Raw genomic sequence first — 9,462 nt, forward strand, 5'->3', positions numbered from 1 at the left:
AACCACAACCTGCATAACACTGTGGATTTCTAGTACTTTGTTCAAATGCTAACACACTGCTGACACAACTGTAAACCACACATTCAAAACAGAATGGATATCAGCCTAGTGCATTTCAAACACTGCAGATTACAATTTCAACTGAAACACTAAGAAGGTGTCTTGTTTTGGACTTTTTAGTGAATATACTGTATATACAGTATAGGGAAGGCTCAAAAAAAATTTTTTTGGAAATGGACCAATGAATGTTGTTGGTTGTTGGAGGGAGAAGTGTGGCAGTGAGAGTGTGGATGTGTGGAGGAAGACCTAGAAGACATTGAGCTGTAATTTCTGATGAAATACAGTAAGGGCAACACTGATAGACCCTGTTGTGAATCATGGTCTCTCATTGAGAGAGGCAGGGTTGAGAGTGCAACCCAATCTGCAAAGATCAAAAGTTGCATCTGTAATACGGATTTTCCAGCAAACAAACAGCTTACAGTTGCATCCTTATAGTAAATGACAACATTACAGGAATTGATTTCTGTATTAGGATTATAGAATATTTACACAGATAAATATTACATTTGGAAATGTTTTCAAAAAAATATAAAATACGTATATATCGAAGCAAACTTCTGATTTCCATTTATTTTTGTTTATACGTAAACATAACTGCTATGTTATAAAATAAACAATTTCATGTGAAATAATGTCTTTCCTCAAAGAAAATATTACGTCATTTGTGTGAAGTAACTCAAATTATTCAAACTGTAAAGATTAAAAGTTTGTAATTTGAGTATTGGGGTTTGATGCTAATGTTTATACTCTGAGTGTGTTCTGAGTGACAGTATGTGTTATCTCAATGGGGCTGGTTCATAGTGTTTGCTGCACTGAGCCTATTTTGCAGGTGAAGTGAACTGTTCAGCTCCAGTGACTGTTGGTAGTGCAGACTATTAGAGTTTTGCACATTGAGCTACAGTTGTGTCCACTGTTGGTTAGCGATCGAAAAAAAACTGTAAATAAATTTCCTTCCTAATTTTCCTTTCCGGTAACGGTAGCTCACATAACTTGGCAGACACAGATCCGCCACCATGATACTTGAATAAGAAGAGAGGCAACATTTGTGCATCAAAGGTTGGGTTATCCTGTCGTATCATATTTGACACCTTCATTAGATCTAATGAAATTACTACTAAATAGTACAAAAACAGTTAGCCTGGGACAAATGGGTATGGAAAAAAGTAAATTTTCCCAATTATCTGTCTTTAACATAAGTCTTTAATTCGCAACAAAAACAGTTCAACATTTCATAATAACTAGTCAATGGGTAATTTCTATTATAATTGTATATATATATATTTTTTGTTTGTTATTTTGTTGATTCAATTAACACCAGTTGGGAGTTCACGAGCGGTGCTTTGAGATTGTATATTTGTGTGCTTGTTTGGATATGATTTTCAGTAGGACTCCCAAGGGCCCCTTTCTTTATTTTAATTTTAGATTTAGTGCCTGTGAATTCCATCTCAGTTGAACTAATAATATTGTTATGCTTCGCGTCTCTTCTCTAATTCAGAGGAGACCGGGGACACTTGATTTAGAGCCAATGTCTTTGAGCTGATTCATTTTTCAAGTTATTATTATTATTTTGTTCATATTTCAGACCTATCTGAGAGAAAAGAGCCACTAGCTGTGTTAGGTCCTTCTCGACCCATGGTAGTAGGTAAAAAGCATGCTTCACTCACAGTGTCGAGTTTCACTAGGAGGCAAATTGCACAAATGGCTGGAGACAAATCACTTAAGACTGCTGGGGTCCATTGTCAGTTGCCAGGGCTTAGTTTTGAGTGCTCTGCTCGTATTTCAAAGAGCCCTCTTCTTCTCTAAACTGGGTTTTTGATAATCGGTATCTATCGGATGACCTGGCGTTAAAAAGGGCTGTTCCACTTTAGTTTGCCTGTTGGCAAAGTTGGCCCTGATTAACCTCCTAAAAAACATGTCAACTTGTTTGTTTCACTTCTGAATTCCAGTAGTGCATTACCATTAAGGATTGTATTTTGACCCTGCATCAGCATGTCTGCTATAAAGCCCAGTGTGTTTCCCCCGTTATCTCCCTTTGATAACACACTCTCTCGTTGGTTTCCCTCAAGACACACTCCAATTTACTTAACACTCACACGTGTTGATGTTTCCTTTCTTTTACCCCCCAGAGTCCTGTACATTAGTGTGGCAGTGTATGGCTGACTGTATAGGCTGTATATTGAAGTTAAGATAAGCTTTACCTGACTGCTATTTGAGTATGATTAGTGCCATGCAAACAACATGGTACAGATATATGGGTTATGGGTGTGGTTAGTCAAACTATAGTCAGCATGTGTGTAGTCAGTGATGTCTTTACTCTGGGTAATAGAGCACTGCATGCTAGGAAATTGCTCATTAAAAAAAATAATTATGTATGATATATTTAAAGCTATAGTGCGTGGGGGCGCCCTTAGCTCAGTTGGTAGGGCGTCCCCACCTCCCTGCCGGGCCCAGCAGCAGACCCGGGTTCGATTCCCGCCCGCGGTCTTTCTCTACATGTCACTCCCCTCTCTGCCCCATTTCACCTCTGTCTCTTAACACTATCAATAAAGCATGAAAAATGCCCAAAAATATCTTAAAAAAAAAAAAAAAAAGCTATAGTGCCTAACTTCTGTTGCACCTATAAGGAATCCTGAGTAATTTTAACAACACTGTCGGTGCAAATACATAGGGTATGCCTACAGTGATCGCGCATGGATTTTATACCATCTGCTGTACGTCCAGGTTTTTTTCTTAGGAGTAGAATCAACAACAAACAATTCTTGGGCGCTTGTTGGGAATTTTCTGAGCTCCTGCTCCATTGTCGGGTTGCGAGACGACACCTGTTTGTTAACGCTGTCATACTGAGAAATACAGAGAGAGTTTCAAGTTTGTGTCAACTCATTTGTCAATGGCTTGACTGTAACCGACAATCATTTATGTGAAAAAGTTACGCACTATTGCTTTAAGCTGAAAATTAAATTTTCATCAGGAAACGTGAACAAAATGGTATGAAGATCATTGTGTTGAGATTTACAGAAAAATGCCACACTGCACAGGACTCCACTTCCTTCTTGTGGTATCCCGTCATGAAGATAGTTTTGGTTTAAAATATATTTCCAAGATTTGAATTATCAGTCTGAGAATGCTGGCTCTGCTCCAATACTGTGGCCCTGTGAGGCTCTACTAGTTAGATAAACTGCGGTCAACTTAAGTGGAGCTTTTGTGTGTTTAACGCCCTTTGTTTCAATCAAAATTGACAGGCCCCGCTGGGATGAATGCCACCCACAATGGCTGCATCTTACTGGTGTGCTCGTGAATTAGCGAACTTGGACACATCTTACCACATGTGTCCAATTAGAGTTCCAGTAAACCGAATTGGCAACACACATCCTACACGATTTGGGTTGCTGAAATGCCGCCTATGGGTTTGCTATGATGTCTAATTACATTGTGAGACACGAGTAATTGCAATAATAAGTAATGTGTTTAGATTATGCAGAAGTCGGTCCAGATGCAAAACAGCTGTTTTGATCTGGGCCGTTTGTGCTTTTGTTACTTTACATGGTATTGTGAGAGGCGCTTGTTAGTTCATATCTCCTATATGTAAATGTGGGGCTGTAGGAGCATATGCGTGTGCTAATAGCGCCATATCTCTTCTATCATTCTTTACATGTTGTAAATTCAAAGTGAAATGAATTGCATAGTCCCGTGAGAAGCAGGTAATTCTTTTGGCATGTTGGCAGGGACAGTGGGACGGCAGTCGCACAGTAGCATTACAGTACTGTACAATAGCCTTGAGTCTGCAAAAAGAGATGAGGCATTAAGATTTCTTACTTACCGTAGTCAGCAGGCTATCAGTTAATTTATGCTTAACATGTAGCGTATGGACGAGAGAATGCCAGCTGCTCAGTCGGGTAAACATTGAATGATCCCCATGATCTACAGTGGGTCTGCTGTAACTAGGAAACAAGAAGACGATGGTCTAGACGGACATATAGGGATCCGCTGTCTGGAAAGTGAGGGACAGTAATGGTATCAAACTCAAGATAATCCATAGAGACTATAGTGCCTGACCTGAGCAAAGCTTCTTCAACCACACAGGTACGTCTCCAGTGATTTTCTTTCTGCTATAATCTTACATACTACTATACACGTTTTTGTGTCTAGTCGCTGCCATGTCAAAGCATGTAATTAAAGTGTACATTTTATCCAGGATAAGCAGCCTCTTGGTGCACTGACCGTTAATTGTACAGGTCAGATTTTAAAGTAAAAAAAAAAGTGTAATAAAGCATCAAAAAAGGCCAGAAAGGAAGTTCCAGACAAATCCGAAGGGTTAGGCAACACCTTCAATGAGTTTATTCTGCTGCCGTGCGCAAGACGGTTTGGAGATGTCATCACGAATTCTTGCTGCGGATTCTGTCTTAATACTGTGTGTGAGTTTGTGACGTGGCTTAAAGGGATTGAGTTCATGAGACATAATCCATGTCCGAGGTGCCGTCTTAGTCTTTGCAACCTTTTCATTGAGTACTCAGCATTCCCTGACCTATGCACATTCATACCTGTGCAAAAAAAAACTTTCACCGCCGGTTTCCCCCTTGAACTTCAAAGGCCTCAGATGTGGAATAATGTTGCTTTAAATATGCGCAATGGATGACAGGAATCTTGTTTAGTTTTAGGAAATAGATTATGTGAGCCCGTAGAATTTATATGAAAAGATCAATACCGTCAGCTACATTTTCCCTCTGATCAATCATGTTAACAAGGAGCAGACACCAGGTTTTTTTTTTCTTTTTCTAAAGACTTTCATAATTTTGTCAATAAATCAAAGTGTGTTTTTGTTATCGGGATCCAGCCACTGATCATCCCAGGCCGTAAAGCATACCCCCTGACACACAAAAGGAGAAGCCTGTGCAGCTGGCTAAAGGCTGGGACAGGGAAAATGCTTTTTGAGGATGGATCAGTCGACAGTTCACATGGTTAGTATTTCTTGAGAAAATTATTCCAACTATTTGGAATATTTCAATTATGCAACGACACCTCACCAGGTGACGATATATCCCTGTGAACAGCACCTTTTCTAACCCTGACTTGAACCTATAATCCTTTAGATTTTTATCATATTATATGCTAATCATATCATTTAATACAATTTATGACTGGCATTGTACAAGGCATTCACAGGATATTATGCATCAACATACAGCCATATCAAAGTAGTAGTTTTTACTAATAAGAGTAAAACATGTGTTGCTAAGTCCCATCTATGATTTATGCCCTGCCTATGTTACTCTGTCACTCCATACGTTAATCCCTGTAGGGATTTTAGACTGGGTAATTTCAGAGTACTGAGATCACAGAAATATGTTGTGAGTTTTGACAGTTTGGTCATTTGCCATGACCACATCTGGACCATTAACCCTGGCTAGATCCACTTCACTAAATTATGTTGGCCTGACACAAGCTTTACATACAACAGGTGTTGAAACCCCATGAACAAAAAAGTAACATCTAGTGTGAATCAATGCATACTTTAAATCACAAAGTGGAAGCCAGTTTTAGCTGATAAAAAAAAAATTGGTCTACACAACATGATATGTTATTGATACTTTTCGTCAGTGGATACATTTAAAATGCAAGGCAGGATTGGTACAAGAAGCAATAACTTCAGCCATATATACAAATGAATGAATTGATTAAAATCAATCTGAATTTATGGTTAATTTGGAGCTTTTATGGAGCTTTTAACTTGATCTCACGCTCTCCCTTGGATACATACGTGGCCCTTTATCGGTTGCTCCCCCAGAGGCTTATATGCATAATTGTAACCACAGGTGCTGTCAAATGAACCGAGAGACGCAAATGACCTCACAGAATTTCACTAATTTCCTGAAAATAGGGGGGAAAAAACGCATGCACAAAGATACTATTAAATTGTGAAATGTTGCTGCCTAACCATATCTCAGAATGGACTTATCTTTTTCATCTAACAATAATTCCTTCTTTAAAATGTGTCCGTTATCCCTTTGTGGTACCTTTAGAATTAAACAGGCAGTGAGGCTGCTTTAACAATGACTAAAAGCATATTTGGCATTATGATTAAATGGCTGTAACTTCTTGAAGCTTGAGTAGATCAATATGGTGATATCGCCTTTCCACTCTAATGCACTTGTTCTCTGTAATTGTGAGTGTTTAAAATTTGCCGTCATCGGAATGCTCCCAACCATCTGGCCACAGTTAAATGGTCTACACACTGATGACTATCACATATGCTGCAAAAACATATACAGTGTTTACAGTGGGATATGGTGTTTATAGCATGGGTTTTAATTGAATAATGTGTGTTAACCTGCGTTTAGACACTGATCTCACTAATCAGATTTAGAGATTCTATAAAAAGACAGCGACATGCTATGGTTTTCTATATCTTCTAGTTATTTGTATCCGACTTGGCAGAACACTTGCTTACCGGGGCCTGATTCAACTTTGTGGTGTTGTAATGCAACCTTTTCCCGGAGAATGTAATGATCTCACACATCAGGCAGATGTTCCCAATCAATAATTGTTGATGTGAAAGCCCATTAGTTTGCTAATTACATTTGCATAAACATTTCATCGTTTCATATTTACTACGCTAAATTGGTTTTCATGCAGAGTTTACACACAGTGGCGCTCAAGTGCTCGCACATGTTTGGTGTAAATACTGTTTGGGCCTGAGTAACAAATGTATACACATACACGTATAGCCAAACACATACTGTATGTGTGCGGGTTCGAGGGCCACACACAAACAAAACATGAGCAGCATCCCACGCTAAACAGCTTGCATTCCCCACCAATGACTTGCTCAGAGTAAACAAACATTTATCTGAGTCTCTGGCACACCGACACTGCGGTGATGCTGTTGTTTTGGTGCACACCCCAGCCTGATGTAAACAAGCTATTGAACTTTGTTTAATGAAAAAGGTATGATTTGGACATGTTAAGAGGATTTTTTTCAGCTCGTAGCCGGCTGTAGCTACAGTTTAGAAAATGTCAATTGCTGCGGTTTGGCTGGTTGTCAGAGGGAAGTCCAGATAATTAACTAATTGCTGAGGCTGGCAATACCGGGCTTGCTGCAATGAATGCACCTCCTCCTGGCGGCCATATTTTTAGTTCCTCTGGTTTTGATTTGATTTCGACAGTGGAAGGACGCTACTGATTAGAATCAAATCGTTTCACCAAATTAATCTGATTAATTCCCGGCCTTGCAATTAATTGCACATGTGACAGTATGGGTGGTGTTGTCAGTCAGTTAATTAGTTCAAAAAACATTGCTCTATTATTATGAGTGTATTATTTGCTTATAATTCACAATAATTAATGTAGTTAGCCTGCTAACCCGTCAGTTAAAGAGCATTCCGCTGAATAAGCATTGAGCTCCTATAACATTCTCACGATGGACAGTTTAAAAAAATTAACCAGACATTTATTGTCCTTTGTCAAAACCATGATGTTTACTTACAATGCAACTCAATATCTGACAATTCAGTCTGATATCCAGCTGTACTGTATATCTTGTAGCGGCTCATGTAGCCTGTTTTATATGCAGTAGTTGTCCCCCAAGACCTGTAAAGAGACTGTTTCAGCATACCACACAATCTTTTTTTTAAGAGATTTTATTTGGACTGAGGGAATAAGTATTTTTTGAAATGTAACTTACATCCCACCAGCCTCTGTCGAGGGATTTTCTGTTTCTACACAGCAGACATTTTAAGGAAAAGAACAGGTGCAATTTATAAGGTTAATTAACGATGGCTGCATGGCTCACAGGTGTGTCCGTTCCAGGACCCTGATTTTGTGTAGTTGTTTCGCTGAGATGTCTTCTTGGGCTTGACTTAAATTTAAAACAGCCATCGTTAGCCATTGTTAGTGGTTACACCTGTAATGTCTGCTGCTAATTTTTTTGTCTTTCTGAAAGGCTAATGTGTACAGTATGTGCTGTTGTTAGAAAAGAGCACCCTTCAAAACCAGGAATTGGTATTATTAAAGCTATAGTGCATAACTTCTGTTGCCCCCATCAGGAATTCTGAGTAATTACAACAACACTGTCAGCACATCTACATGAGGTAAGCCTTCAGTGTTCGCGCATGGATTTAATTCCTTCTGCTGTAGGCCTACGTCCAGGTTGTTCGTTAACAGTAAAATCATGCGCCAGTGTCAGGGGGCGACACCATTAAAAGCTGTCATTCTGAGAAATACAGAGAGTTCTGTGAAGCTGATAGGCTTAATCAACTTTGTGTCAAATCATGTGGCAATGGCTTGAATCTAGCCGACATTCATTTATATGAAATGGTTACACACTATAGCTTTAAACAACTACAACAGCCTAGCTTATCTGAAGAGGTGATGAATGCTAACACAATATTTGTGGTTCAACCAATTTACAGTAGGCCTAAATATTTTATTTTTGGAATGACTCAAATCTCAATAGCCACTTGTGCTCAATTTTTTTTGTTTAAATCAAAGGAATATGTAATGTGAATGGGTTAATAGTGACAACCCCATTGAGAAATAACCTATAACCTATAACCTGCTTGTATCATAGTCTGGTTCTTCAGCAGCAGATATAGCCTACCTATGGATGTCTCGTATACAAAAACATAGCTGTAAAAAAGATATTCAAAGAACGTAGTACATTTCCAGTCAACAAACTTGAGGTGAGAGACTGTGGCAGTGACGAGTGTGTATTCTTAGCAATTTTAGCAAACCTAGCAAGATAAAGACACTGCATATGTTTCTCAAAAGAATGTGGACCGAACCGGAAGTAAAAGGAGATTCAGTGCTGGATTTATTCACCAGGTAGCGAAGAAACTTGACCCAAAATGAGGATAAATTGCCCTACGTCTGCAAGATGTGTAAGTATAGGTAGTTGTATGCTAACAAACGTTTGCTAACGCTTTAGCAGAAACAACTTGTAAGCTAACAGTAGGCTAAATTATCTCAGGTCTGTGTTCGTTAGCTTACTTAGTTTTTCAAATATGATTTAATTTACATTTTATTTAAATGTTTAGGCCTACACCCTTTATTTAGTAGCCTTACTATGTAGTTGTTACATTTAGTCATTTTATTTTCATTGTTTTTTTAGCCAAAGGACGGGGTGAATTCAGCTCTTGTGACAATCATTAGCACCATCGTAACTTTATTGGTCCGACAGAAAAACAAAGCAAGGAAGCCTACTTGTCCTTAGCTTTCGACCTCGACGGCCTAAACACTGTTAACGGTTTTTGTCTTCTTTTTTGTTCAATAAATATTTGATTCGAAGTTTATATAATTATGATTTTCTGTATTTGACTAGCCTGTATATGTGACATAGGCTATTATGCTTATGGTGCATGCATAATGATCTATATTGCGCTGACCTGACACCAGACCTGACTTACACAG

The sequence above is a fragment of the Ammodytes marinus genome (assembly GCF_949987685.1).
Source record: "Ammodytes marinus genome assembly, chromosome: 20".
NCBI lineage: Eukaryota > Metazoa > Chordata > Actinopteri > Uranoscopiformes > Ammodytidae > Ammodytes > Ammodytes marinus.